The sequence below is a fragment of the Carlito syrichta genome, unplaced genomic scaffold (assembly GCF_000164805.1).
Source record: "Carlito syrichta isolate Samal-C Ts95f unplaced genomic scaffold, Tarsius_syrichta-2.0.1 Scaffold304660, whole genome shotgun sequence".
Classification (NCBI taxonomy): domain Eukaryota; kingdom Metazoa; phylum Chordata; class Mammalia; order Primates; family Tarsiidae; genus Carlito; species Carlito syrichta.
This window is the reverse complement of record NW_007248756.1, coordinates 293,730-307,539: the sequence shown is the minus strand read 5'-3', so window position 1 is coordinate 307,539 and position 13,810 is coordinate 293,730. Positions and strand designations below refer to the sequence as shown.

At 33.2% G+C, this 13,810-nt stretch overlaps 1 pseudogene; it reads left to right on the top strand.

Annotated features, from left to right (window-relative positions):
• LOC103262919 overlaps window positions 1-627 on the top strand; it is a 1,166-nt pseudogene extending 539 nt beyond the window's left edge.
• The last annotated feature ends 13,183 nt before the right edge of the window (window positions 628-13,810 follow it).

Genomic DNA, 13,810 nt, shown 5'->3' with positions numbered 1-13,810 from the left:
AGAAGAAAGAAAGAGAGAGAGAGAGGGAGGGAGGGAGGGGAGAGAGGGAAGGAGGGAGGAAGGGAGGAAATAAGGAAGGAAGGAAAGAAAGAAAAGCCAAACAAAAGAATGATGAAAAGACTACACAGGGAGCAGTACTTTCCAATAAGATTAAACAAAAAATAAATAGAAAGCAGGAAAAATGGAAAGTTCCTTTGCCTGAAGTTCATGCCCAGGGTAAAACAGAAGTATTAAAAGTTATTCAAACCGAAAAGAGAATGAAGAAAGCATACTAAAGTCTGCTTTTTTGGAGATGGCTTTAAAAGAAAACCACCCAAATATGAAAGATTCATTAGGCCGATGGGCTTACGTTTCAAGAAATCCCATGTAACACATCCTGAACTGAAAGCCACCTTTTGCCTGCTAATACTTGGTGTACAGACACCCACAATATACACCCACTATATACAACTTTGGTTGTTATTACCAAAGCTATTGTCATTGACATCAATGTGAGCAAGCTGGGTCTTGTGAGGCAAAGAGGCAAAGTTATCTGGAGGAAATATGCCTACAGTGGCCAACAATCCTGAAAAGGATGGATGCATAAATTCTGTCTTACAGCAGTTTCATACAAGTAGCTCCTTATAATTATTGACCACACACCAGTCGAGAAAACCACGTTTACTGTGATGTTTCTGGATACCACCAAACAGCCTTACTTGTCTGTAGTCAAGATAACTATTTATTAAATTGTAAAAAATATACATACTTATTAATTAATGGTCCATTAAAAATATTAAAGCACAAAAAAATTAATTGTAAAAAATAAGAATGGGCCAGTTTTACAAAAAAAAAAAAAAAAAGGAGCGATCAAGTCATGAAAAGATACATAGGAGCCTTACATGCATATTGCCAATGAAACTATTCTGTATAATGTCATAATGTGTGTACATTTTAATAGACATTTGTTTAAGCCATAGGATACATAATTTCAAAAGTGAACTTAATGCAAACTGTGTACTGTGGGTGACAATTATTTTAAATGTAGTTTTATGAATTGACACAAATTCACAAGTGTGGTGAGGGATATTGAAAATAGGAGAAATTATACATGTGTTGGAGCAAGAATTATATGGGAAATCTTTGTAGTTTCTGCCAAATTTTTCTCTGAATCTAAAGTAGCTCCTAAAAATAAAGTCTGTTTAAAATGGGGAGAATGGCTAAACAAACAAACAACAACAAAAAAACCACCTTTTAAAGTCAATATCTATGTGCTATTAAAACTCATAATAAAGTAAAACGAGAATCATTCCAAATATAATTCTTTAACATTTCAGCTAATATATTTCATTTAATAAATGTTTTATTTTTTTTAATTGACTTAACATTAGTACATAGACCTATACAAGAGATTCTGAAACTTTCTAGTTTCACATTACCCTTAGACTTTGTGTTTTTGTCATCAAGAAATACCTAACAGAGATTTTGTAGAGTAACTTTATAAAGTATTTAAGTCCAAATTATCTCATAAGTATTTATATAGTAAATCAATAATAACTTGGAAAACTAATTCAGAAAAAAATAAAACAATCTTTATTTCAGTCATAAAGACTACAATTAATGATAAATTTATGTCTGATAGGCTCTACCTAATTTTTAATATTTTAAACCAGATTAGACATCACCTATCTCATTTGCTTTTCCACACAAACTTTTGACATTTCACTTTTGCTTTGGTGGTGTTAATCATGGAAGCCACAAAAATATCTCATGTGAGTTTATGAATTATTAAAGACATGATGGCACTAAAGGAATGTAATCTAATTTAATATTGAAGCAAAGAAGAATCTCAAACTAGAAAAGCATGTGGTATCCAAATGATCTCAAGTTTTGCTGTGTTTTCTTTGAAAATTTAAAATAGTGTATGGTGTTGGGCGTAACCATTTTGGATCGATGACATATATTCTTTACAAGATTCCCTAGTATTAACATTTTTCATATTGCCTTAATGTTGCAATCAGGACTATAAGGACAGCTAAGTGCACTTTTGAAATTGATCAAGCAAATGGTTAAGGAATATGTAACTTTTTAATATTAATATATTATCATCCACTAAAGTCAAATAGAAATATTTTATTTTTCAACTGTACCAAGTTCCTATTTTTTGTGTTACTTACAATTACTAAAACATGCTAATTTTCTAAACCTTGAACTACACACACACACACACACACACACACACATTTACTTTTGACTCCAGTTCATTCTAGGGTATTAAATGAATTTAATCAAGCAATATGAACAAAGAAAAAAATCCTATTTATTTCTGAGACATAAAGCAAATGAATCAGTAAAACCATAAAAGCTTAAAACTTGATTCACTGTTTTCTATTCTAAAATTATATCTACTACTTCGGTGATAAAACAATATAAAATTTTCTTTAGTAGTAACATGCAAGTAGATAAAGTAGCAAATAATTTGAAAATGTCCTGTAAGTTCTTTTTGAAATTCAAAAATTGTCCTTCTATAAAAATTAAGTTCAATTGAGACAGAGAGTTGGCTTGCCAAATGATTCAGAAAAATCCCCCAAGCATGATCTTAAGGCAGAAGAAAACTACCTTGGGCTTTAGCTCTCCTTGGTCAACAGGTGCCTTTATTAGTAGTTAATGCTCTTGTTTTTCATGTAAGGTAAAGAAAAGGCAAGCATGAATACCTCTGCTATGTTTGGAGTCTGATTCTAAGTGACCACTTTTCAATGTGAGTTTATGAAATCTTTAAGAGAAGCTGTGAAAGAATGTAATAAATTTGAGAAATAAAGCTGTCTGAATCACCCCGTAGATCCCAGTGGATATAATTTCACAGAACTGAATTACTGCTCAGGACAGCCAAGATATTCCTAATGCTTCTATGTATAGCCCAAGATACTCTGATTTATAGTCCTAGAGGGAATAAAGTCTTCTGGTTAATACAATGAGGAAGAGACAAAAAAGCTACATACACAATCTGTGTATGTGTTGATTGACTTGCTGCATATCTCAGAAACTTGTATCACTAGATATGGTTCTCTTATTTTATGACTTAAATAGCACCAATGTCAGACAAAATAAACTCAAGGCAAATTTCTTAAAAACACTTCTAGGAATAACAAAAAAAAGTTTAGTTTATTCCTTCAGATATTCTTGGAAAACTGAATGCATAACCCTAACTGAAAATTTATATTTTAAGATGAAATCACTTATAATTTTATCAGAAACCATACCATACTCTTCTACCATGTTGTGAAGTAAATGCAAACATTATAAATTATTAATTCTTGAAAACTACATCCAACAAAATGTTATCTTCTCAATGACTAGTGATTATTTAAATTAAATTTTCACGTGTATATTCTCCATTAGGTATTTTGCAAATAGCCAATATATTACTAAAATGTTGTTTTTTTACTACAAATTCAAAGACCTACTAATTTTTTGGAAACTGATTATGTTATTTTTATTTTTGAAATTGATTATGTTATTTATTTTGCCTTCCCTGTTTTCATCAGTAATATACTCAGTATTCATATTTCCCTTGTGTACTCTTTGTTTTTCCTGACATTGCATGTAATGATGACAAACTCTGTTTTACAAAGACCACAGTTTCTTATAATCTTGTACCAATTCTGTTCAGAACTTCTAGCTCTGATATGTGTATACTCTGCTACATTATCTGTCTTCTTATTTTCTGCAGACACCTACATTAATTCTCTATTCATAGCCCCTTCTTTCTATCCAATCTGTTACCCTAATTGCTGACTTCCCATGTCCTTTAAGAATTGACTGAGGCAAGAGGATTGCCTGAGCCTGTGGGTTCGAGACCAGCCTGGGCAACATGGTGAGACCTTGTCTCTACAATAAATCAAAAAATTAGCCAGGAATGGTAGCGTGCCTGTAGTTCCAGTTACTTGGAAGGCTGAGGCAGAAGAATCACTGGAACCCAGCAGATCGATGGCTGTGAGCGTGCCACTGCACTCCAGCCTGGGCGATGGAGTAAGACTCCAACTAAAAAAAAAAAAAAAAAAATTCGGATGCCCATGTTAATGGTATTGCTCCCAGATACTCTGTGTGCATTTCTCATCTACTCTAGTTGGGACTTTGGGACATTAAATTTGCTCTAATCCTTCATGAGAAGGAATCTCTGAAGAGTTTGTCTTAGTTCTAGAATAGAGCCCAAATGGCCACTCTTGAGAGTTAAATATTTACTGATAGAATTTATTTCACATTTTTAGTTTCTCATTGGGAACAAAAATGTCTTGTCTACTCTCAACAGTCCCAGTTGTGATCATTGCATTTAAATAATTATGATGGGACAACACCGTATCCTATCACACTCTTTATGATATAGTATAACAACTCATTTTATTCTTTTAACAGTGCTATGAAGTATGCATTTTCAACATGCCCTTACATGTACAAACAATAACTGAATTCCCCTTGCACTTGCACATGGGTATCATATTGACCAGAATCTCCTAATATTATGTGAGAAATCCAAACTTTCAAGTTTTCTGAAATTCTGGTGAATTTTTGATTAATAGCACTACTCTAAGACTCTGCTTCTGCTGAATTCATGCTATTCACTATGTATATGTTGTCCATTTCCTGTTCTGAGTCACCTAACTCAACAACAATAAAATCCATGTACTCTCCAAAACAACACACATGAGAAAAGATCATCTGAGTGTGTATGGCTGTGAACACTTTTCAAGAAATAGAATGAGATTCTGCTTCATCTCACTAATGGTAACAATTTAAAATTAAATCTTAGATGTTTTTACTCATAAAATGCTTCAAGTAAATTCACAATTGAAAAGATTTCACTAGTCATCTCTCTCCATGGATGGGTTTCAATATCATCTAATTATTCCAAAATAATCTTGAGTACCCACCCTGTGTGGAATGCTCTGCTAGAGCTTGAGATGCTTTGATGAGCAAAATAGATGTGGTCTCTTTTCTAATAAAAGTTTCATTCTAGTGAAGAAAAATAAAACAAATCAAGTAGACAATCATAGACATCACAATATTTTAAGTGACAAATGCAATGATAAATGAAGAAGAGTGACTATAAATTGATGAGGGATTTTCCTTCTATAAGTTTTAACATTTTAATTCTACATTCTACTTACATATTTTGCTGTCTAACTTTCTCATTCATATGTTACTGGGAAAATTTTATAACTGGTTGAATGTATTTTAGGATTTGTCACTATCCAGTCAGTATCTTCAAGATTTTATATCGCCAAAGAAAACAATCAGCATTTTTTCTTAAAAAGAAGTAATTGTTTTTTTCACATGAAAACGTGCTCAGCCTCAGTAATCATCAGGAAGAAATGCAAAACAAAACCACACTGAGATAACACCTAGCCCCTGTAAGAATGGCCATCATAAATAAAACAAACAACAACAGATGCTGATGAAGATACAGAGAAAAGGGAACGCTTTTACACTGCTGGTGGGAATGCAAACTAGTTCAACCTCTATGGAAAACAGTGATTTAAGCCGGGCTCCGTGGCTCAGCCTGTAATCCCACGCCTTTGGGAGGCCGAGGTGAGTGGATTGCCTGAGCCCGCGGGTTCGAGACCCGCCTGGGCAGCGAAACCTCATCTCTGTGATAAATCAAAAAATCAGCCAGGCGTGGTAGCGCATGCCTGTAATTCCGGCTATTCGGAAGGCTGAGGTGGAAGGATCGCCGGAGCCCAGCAGGCGAGGCTGCGGTGGCCGGGAGCGGCCACTGCACTCCAGTTCGGGCGACAGAGTGAGACTCCAACTCAAAAAAAAAAAAAAAAGAAAAAAGAAAACAGTGATTTCTAAAAGAACTAGACATTGATCTTCCATATGACCCAGCAATCCCCCAACTGGCAATATACCCGGAGGAACTCAGGTCATTCTATCAAAAAGATACCCACAGACACATGTTTATTGCAGCACTATTCACAATAGCAAAAACATGGAACCAACTGTGTTGCCCACCGAAAGTGGACTGGATTAAAAAAATGTGGTACATACACATGATGGAATATTGCACAGCCATAAAGAAGGACAAAATTATGAATTTCACAGCAACTTGGATGGATTTAGAGTCTATAATACTCTTGGATTTATCACGGAAACAAAGTGAGTACCACATGTTCTAATTCATAAGCAGACTCTGACCTTTCACCATAATACTATAAGAAAGGGATTGGCAGTAGTGGGACGCAGTCGGGGGAGGGAAAGGGACCACATAACATAAGTAAGCATTCCTGATGGCAAAGTGGGGACTAAAGTAAGACCCAAACTTTACCTGTATGATGACCATTTGTATAGCCAATCCCGAATTATACCTCACATCTTTAAAATAAAAAAATAATTTTAAAAAGTAATTGTGTCTTCTAGAAACCCTACTGATAGCCTTTAAATGATATTTTGTTTTCTTCATACCTACATTTATAGAAGGAAACTAAAGATACACACTATAAGTTGTCACTTTTTATGGGGTAAAATTCTTCTTTTTTGGTGTAAACAAGAGTAATTTATTTTCTCATAGTTCTGTATACTACAAGCTCAATATTAAGGTTCTGTCAGAGCTGGCACTGCTGTTAGGCCTTCTGAAAAGGCTTCTATCAAAATCAAAATAAAATATTGAGACAAATCCCTAAAATTAAAACATTTTATCTGGAAGGAAAAAATTCCACTCAGTGCACACAAGTAGACTGGCTGGTCTTTGGTATGTACAAAGAATAAAAATGAGAACAATTATGCATTGTTCTTTGAGAAATATCATTGGCACTAGAAAGGTTTTGGGGATCTGGCAAGTTCTGATTGGTAAATGACAGAGGTGGTAAAACCTGTCTTAGGGTTGTTCAGTAACCATTAGATAAAACTGGTTTTAGGTTACAGCAGGCACGTTCAGCTTGCAGAGAATTACATTTTTAAAGCAATGTTTTGTGCCCTGAGTGCTTTTCTCTCTGGTTTCACAACTTGGTGTTATTTGGAAATAACAAAAATAACCCAATTGATTTGACTGACTTTCACACCTCTTTCTTGTCTTGTAGATAGCCTGGGTAATATTATTCTAACGCTGAAAATCACTACATTTGGTTTATTTATTTTAAAAACACTGGTTTGCATTTTCTATGTGCCATGCATTTTTCTAAATGCTTTCCAAGTATTCTAACTCCTTCAATTTTCATAAAAACCTGCAAGTTGAAAACTTCAGATTTTCATGTTGCAGATGAAGATTGAAATATAAGAAAAATAAAAACTTGTCCTAAGTCATAGAGGTATAAAGGACATAGTTACATTTCAAATGCAAGCAGTCGGTATTCTTAACCTCTATACTGTGCTACCTTTCATAACCCACCTGGCTTAGGTGAAAATAAAAGCAATGAGCAGTTATTCATTATTACACCAAATATGAGGATGTTGAAATATGGCTATCCTCATAGCTATTTTCCCTAAAACAAAAAAAACAAAAAAAAATCAAGAAGAAATGTTATTTTAAAATTCATAGTGAGAGAAATTTATCGTTTGAAAGCCTATGTCTGAAAATATGACACAATGATCCATTCTCCTCTTTTACTCTAGTTCCTAAGAAGCCTAATAACTAAATTTAATAACTAAAATTTAGAAACCATTTGTGATTTAAAGGTGGACAGCATATTAATCTTGATTTTCAGAGAAATGCAAATCAAAACCACATTGAGATACCACCTAACCTCAGTAAGAATGGGCATCATTAATAAAACAAACAACAACAGATGCTGATGAGGATGTGGAGAAAAAAGAATGCTTCTACACTGCTGACAGAAATGCAAACTAGTGCAACCTCTTTGGAAGATGGTGTGGCAATTTCTGAAAGAACTAGAAATTGACCTTCCATAGGACCCAGCAATTTCCCTATTGGGAATATACCCGGAGGAACTCAAATCATTCTACAAAAAAGATACCTGCACACGTATGTTTGTCGCAGCTCTATTCACAATAGCAAAAACATGGAACCTACCATGTTGCCCTCGAAGCTGGACTGGATAAAAAAATGTGGTACGTGTACACGATGGAATATGCAGTCATAAAGAAGGGCAAACATATGGACTTCGCAGCAACTTGGTTGGATTTAGAGTTGATCATACTCAGTGATCTATCACAGGAACAAAGAACAGAGTACCATATGTTTTTACTCATAAGTGGACCTTGAACAATTATTACAGTACTATAAGAAAGGGATTGGTAGTAGTGGGAAATTGTCAGGGGAGGAGAGGTGGGATTGGCAGTTGAGGAAAACTGCTAGGGGAGGGAAGGGCATACCTCATCAACAAGGGTGCTTGCATAATCAACATTTGTATATCTAACCCTAAATTGTACCCCAAATCTTTATAATTAAAAAAAATTGATTGTATGACTTCAAGGATTTTTAAAATTCCAGTTCTACAACAGCATCTACCATAAGCTATATAATTGAATCAATAAAATATGTATGATAAATATAATTAAATGTAAATATTGATTGAAAAATTCACTCACATTTCCAACATTAGAGAAATGGTACATCTTAAAATAAGTAAAGGTCTAAATAACATATTTTTGATACATTATTATTTTGTGTATGCTTTTAAACCATCTTATGGCTTTGTCCTGTGAAATGATAATGAACAAAAAGGAAAATAAGAAAAGCAAAACCCTCAGCCAAAATCCCAGAGAAGAAAATGTCACATTTTCTCATTCTAAATCTGGCACTCCTAACCACTGTAATAGAAAAACTTGAATAATATTTATTTTATCAAAATATTAAATTGATTTTTGTCGGTCTTTAGCTCTTGCAGACAGAAAAGGAGAGCTTCTCACTTCTTTACAAAAACAATTGTTAGAAAACATTTAAAATGTATAACAAAAAAATACACTAGGTAAAAATTATTAAACAGGATTTAGTCACAGCATGATTATGATGTTGAAGGCTTAACAGTGTTTATTATATGATTACAATTAGCACATAGTCATAATTTTCAAATGAATTGAATTTCAAAAATTTGAAGTTATTAAAATAACTCTTGGTAACTCAATCTCTAAATAAAATGTCACTTTAATTTTAACTGAATTTCAATTTACTTTTTCCACTCAAAATTGCTTGACATTGTGGCTCAAAATTATTCTATGAATAGTTTCAGTAAAGATAGAAAGCACTGATCCCTATTTGCAAGTTGAAACAACTTAAATAGTTTAATGGTTTTCAAATACCATTTAAGAAAAATTAATTAGGAACTGAGAATATTAAACATAATTTAAAATGCTTGACGGGTAATAAGAATATATTTCTACATCTTGTTATAGATAATAAAGTAAAAATATTTCTAAGTTAATACAAATATTTAAGTTTTTTGTCATTTATTGCTTGAAGTAATTGGATTGCTGTTCATTCTTATACTATTACAGATTTGTTCCAACTCATGTTCAAAGTATAGGAATCTCTCCCACCTACCACAAATTCAGTTAAATGACATAGGTATGTAAAAGTACATATAACTCTGAATCACTAAAGATAATAATAATAAGGATCCTTTGGAGAACTGAAAACTATAAGTAGCTAAGAGATGGAAAAAGGACAGAAGCAGCCACGATATATTAAGGAATAATGCTGCAAACACTGGAATTGCCACCAAAACTACAGTTCATGGCTGGATATAGTGCATACTAATACCACATTATTTAGTTCAGGGACATTGATTGCTTGGAGGTGTCTTCAGCAGAGCACTGTCACCTAACTGTGGGCCAGGTTTTAGAGGTGTATGCCCTGGAAAGTAATGCTAAGTGTGAAGCTTAGTTTGTCAAACTGAGAGCTCTCAAATTCAGAAAATTTACATTACTGCACACTTATGAAGATATAGACAAGAATCACTCATGTTCACTTTTCCTAAACTATACCCCCAAATAACCTGTTCAAGTAGATACAGTAAAGTGCCAGAGGAAATTTTGATAAATTTGATTATATCACAAAAGCAGCAGAAACTATAAAAGCCAAGATATTATATATATAATATTATATATAGTTATATATATATATATAAATTATATAGAGAGAAAGAGCATGCAAGAGAAAGCAGGATATTAACAAAGATAATAATTAAATTCTCAGAAGTCCTAATAAATGTCTTGAGTAACTGAAGTGACATATTATGCTCCTTGATGAAATGAAAATCAGTACAATACTTACAAGTTTATTTAAATTAATCAATAAATTTAATGTGATCAGAATAAAAATTTTATCAAGATGGACATATTCTACCAGATATTAAAATATTTTACAGCTGTAGTAATTAAAATTCTGTAACATTATTGTAGCAAGTATATCAATGCAATATATAAAAAAAATCAGAACTGTCCAGCACTTTGGGAGGCTGAGGTGGGAGGATTGCTTGAGTCCAGGAGGTTGATACCAGTCTGGGCAACACAACAAGACATCATCTCTACAAAACATCAAAAAAATCAGGTGAGATGATAGTGCACATCTGAAATCCCAGCTACTCAGGATGCTGAGACAGAAAGATCGCCTGAGTCCCAGAGGTTAAGGCTGTGGTGAGCTGTGATCATGCCTCTGTATGCGAACCTCTGATATTTATAAGTATATACATATATGTGTACAATCTCTGATATTTATACGTGTGTGTGTATATATGTGTGTGTGTGTGTGTGTGTGTGTGTGTATATATATATATATCAAACTTGCATAGTTAAAGAGGCAGAGAATAAACTAGTGTGACATTACAAATGAGTGGGAGAAATTGAATAAAAATATGTGGTGCTGAAATAATTGACTATACAAGTAAAAAAATGATAAATATTTATCACCCATAACTCAAAAAGTAAGAAAAAATGGAATCACATTAAATAATTACAAAGAAGAAATAATATTAAATTAAAATAAAGAATGGGTATGGATACACAGGGACACATACATTGTCAAACTAGATAGCAGCAAGCTTTGGAATCAAAATAATTAAAACAATTTCCTACAAATTCTTATGAAGCTGATAATTCATCTGGGAAAAATTCAGAGACTGTTAAGATATGCACATTTTAATACATATAAAATGTTTAATACATATAAAAATGTTTCTATGAATAATCAGATGCTGTTTCTCACTTACAAGACTAATAGACATCACAATGGATAATAATATATTAGGTTGAGAACAAGTGGATAGTTTTACAATCTTAGTAGGAATGTCAATTGGTAAGATTTTGGAGGGAAATTAGGAAATAGTACCAAACGAGTGTACTATTTTAATAGAAAATTCTTCTACGTATATACCTTAGTGAGATATTTGCATGTATACATTGCAAAATTTATTAAAAAGACCAATGAAGTATTGTTTTTTGTAACAAAAATTAGAAATGAGTCTAGGTGTACTCAATTGGGACAATAGTTAATTTTAGATTTATTCATTTTTATATTACATTTAAGTTGTACTTTATATACATTAGCCTATGATTGATTAATATATGTTGATATAAAATGGCATTCAGCGAATATTAAGAAAAAAGAGAAAGCAAGCTGCAAAACAATATATTCTTGATTGTATTATTTATGTAAAAACAAGCACAACAGATTTCTCAATATATACCTATTTACTTCATACACTGAATTGATAGTGATTAATTAGGCAATCAGAAAATAAAGTAATGTTGGGAGCTGTAGGTAGAAGGATAAAAAAGATAATTTAATTACATAAATAAAATAAATATTTTAAAGTTTACACAATAGTAAGGTAAATATTTTTTAATCTTTTAAATAAAGTCAATTTTTAAAATAATATGTAAATTTTATATATCTCTTGTATAAACATATTTTATCTTTGTAACTACATTCTTTAGTTATTTTCAGCTCTTCTACACTCCCTGTCAACATGCGACTTTTCCTCTTACTCCAGAAATGAAAAAAAAGCAGCATTTCTATAGTTGATAAAATGATGACCCCAGAGAACATTTTATGCTCTAACATCTGTGACTATGAATGTGATAAGCTATAAAACAGTGAATATGTTCCCTTCCCTGGTAAAAAGACTCTATAGGTATTTTTAAGGTTTCTAATGAATTGTCCTTAAGCTAAAAAAAAAAATCTTCACTTACCACAGAAGCCTTCAGATCAGAGTCAGAAGTCAGGGAGATCTGGGGGGAAAGGTAGTCAGAGAGATTTGACATGCCACTTCCAGCTTGAAGTTGCAAGGAGACAAGAGTGAAGGAATGTCTGAGACCTCTGAGAGCAGAGCATGGACCTTGGTTTGCAGCCTACAAGAAAACAGAGACATGAGAGCTACAACTACAAACAACTGGATCTAGTTAACAGCCTGAATACATTTGGAAATAGATTATTGCTCTGGAGCCTGCAAGTAAGAGCCCACTCTGGTGGACACCTTGATTTCTGCCGTGTGTGTCCCTAAATAGAACACACAGATAAGCCCACTCAGACATCTCACAGAATTGTGAGATAACCAATGAGTATTGTTTTAAGTCACTGTGTGTATTGTCATTTGTTAAACAGCAATAAAAAAATGGATACCCCATTAGAAAGAAAAAAATTGCATCTTATGCCAGCTTTCTAAATATATGTACTTTTCTTTGACACTTTCTTTTTGCTAATGACAGGTGTCGTTACTTTTGCCTAGGTCTATGCTTTGAATTTCAACTCCCACTTTTCTCTTAGAAATTCTCATTGCTCTTCTGCTTCCAAATTTTTCCTCACCCTGGCAGTCTCATCTGCATATAAGCTATTAGAGAATTTTCCATCTTAACTATTTCCTACTCATGACCTCATACTTCCTCACACTTTTGTCCTCTCTTCTTTCATTTATAGCTCAGTGTTCATTTTAGTTCTCTTGCTTGGATTTCAGGACTATATATCAAACTCACTACTGAATAGCTCTCTCTGCATGTCCTACAGGCAACTCTAATTTGATAGATCCAAAACAGAGCTCATCTAACCCTGCTATCTTTTAATTTCAGGCAGTGGCACCAACATTCATCCAATTGATTAAGGAGAAATCAGTATATCATATTAACCCCTTTATATAATAACTTACCATCCTCCGTTGATTATATGCTCTGGAAATCTTCTGATTACTTCCATTTAACTCCACCTCTTCTGCCATTATTCTGATGTACGCCATCACATTTATCACCCGAATAATGAAACTAGTTTCTAAACTCATCTTCCCGCCAAAATCTCCTTCTATAATATTTCCACCATGTTGAATCTAAAGAGAAATGTCTAAGTACATTATTTGATCATATAACATTGGAGCAATTATTTAATACCCCCAAGTTTTCTAAGTGCTTGACGTATTTTAATTTCTCTGATGATTACAAAAGCTTGCTTAATAGATGAGGAAGCCTGGAAATGTCAACTTGCCCAGATCAAATGCCAGGAAGTGGTGAAGACTTTAGCACCCTGACTGTAGCTGTTAATTATTCATTATACTACCTCTGTACTTGCCTGACATCGTGTTCTACGCTATACTGTTAATTTCTCAACATTTTCATTTCACATGCTAAAAAAATGAGTGTAGTAACGGTTACATAACCTTTCAAAACTTGTTTGGAGATGAATAATGACTAGAGCTCCAGTTAGTGCTCGCTATCTCATTTGAACTTCACAACAAACTCAGTGACTTCTCTGATAGAGAAAATGAGTATCAAGGTGTTTACCTGACTAATAAAATGTCCATCTATGTGATAGCTTAGCTGGAAAAAACCCAGTTTGCCAAATTCTAAACCCCATTTTGTATTATTTTTTATCTCACAAATGTTCATTAAGCAATTG